The sequence below is a fragment of the Mus caroli genome, chromosome 6 (genome assembly GCF_900094665.2).
Source record: "Mus caroli chromosome 6, CAROLI_EIJ_v1.1, whole genome shotgun sequence".
In the NCBI taxonomy this organism is placed as follows: domain Eukaryota; kingdom Metazoa; phylum Chordata; class Mammalia; order Rodentia; family Muridae; genus Mus; species Mus caroli.
The window spans coordinates 92,710,120-92,711,667 of record NC_034575.1 but is presented as its reverse complement, the minus strand read 5'-3'; positions in this window follow the sequence as shown (position 1 = coordinate 92,711,667).

Below are 1,548 nucleotides of genomic sequence, written 5' to 3'. Positions count from 1 at the left end.
GGAATCATACAAATAGTTTGCTAAAACATGGATTCCTGAGGTTACAGCTCCACCATTAAGGTGTTTTTCTCAAATGCTTGATGACCTGAGTTTGATACTTGAACATGCACAAAAATAAATAAATAAATAAATAAATAAATAAATAAATAAATAAATAAATAAATAAAGATGGATGTGGTGGTACACATCTGTAATCCCAGCTTGGGAGAGGCAGAAAACTATTGTGTCTCTAGGATCAACCTAGCCTACACAACAAACTTCAGTCCAGTGATAGATCTTTTTTCAAAACAAACAAATATAGATTTGGAGGGATGTAGAAAGTTAGTGTAGTGGTTGAGAGCACACAGACTGCTCTTGCAGAAGACATGGAGTTTCACAACCACCTGCTCTCCCAGATGCTCTAACATCCTCTTCTGGTCTCCACAGGCATTGCACACATGTGGTGCACAGACACACAAGCAGGTAACCCCCTCTTCATAATAACAACACTAGATGGATGGTATCTGAGGAATACTATCAGAGATTATCCTTTGGCTTTCATATGTTTGTGCACACATATGTGCCTATATACACATAAACATGCACATACAAAAGCAGATTCTTGGGTTCCCCCACTCAAAGTTCTGACTTACAAAGAATGGAATGGGGACCCAAGAACTTGCCTTTCTCCTTGGACAGCATGCGTTCTACTGGTAGAAGGACCACATTGTGGAAACCACATTGGAAAATTCTGGTACTTTATGTTTCAGATGAAGTTTTACTCACAGACAAATGTCACCAACACCCACAGGGCTCCCATGTCTGTTCTGACATCTGTCAACTTTTCCTCACCATGGACTTTGCATCTGTTATTAATACTTGCTCTCTGTAAGGTCATCAATGTTTTTNGGGGTAGCACTCAATTCGCTTTCATCTCTCCAGCTTTCTTAGGGGTGAGAAAACAAGTGCCTATCTTTCCTAGCAACTCCACTGTTTCCGACAGTGTCTTTGGAATTGGATTGTCTCTGAGATGGCCAGGTGCTCATTCTAGAGCCAGTCTTTGGAAAAGATTTGTTTAAGGAAGCAGAGATTCTGACTGGAACTAAAGGAAACAAACCTGAGAAGGACAGAAGAGTGGATTTCACAAAGATATGTCAAAGAGTTTGGTTCTTGGAAAGACAGGTATTAGAGAATCTTAACATTATACTGAGATTTTTTAAAACTTGGTGAAATCCACCAGGAAAGCCAAGATTGAGGCTAGAATGTGTGTCTTTGTCTTATCTGTTTTTTTTTCTTTTGGAACACACACACACACATGGTCTCTCCATGCAGTCCAGAATTGCTAGGGTTATAGGCATGTANCACATGCCCAGCATAAACTATGAATTCTTTTAGGATATTTGCCTAATTCACCTCAGCTGTGCTTTAACTAACACTAGCTGTGCTCAAGTAAGGTTCTATTCCAATTTTTCTCACTTATTAAGTAGACACCATTGGATGAGGATAAATTCTGCTGCTACTTATGTAGCTCCTGGACTTAAGAAAAACAATATGATAAAAAACAGTGAC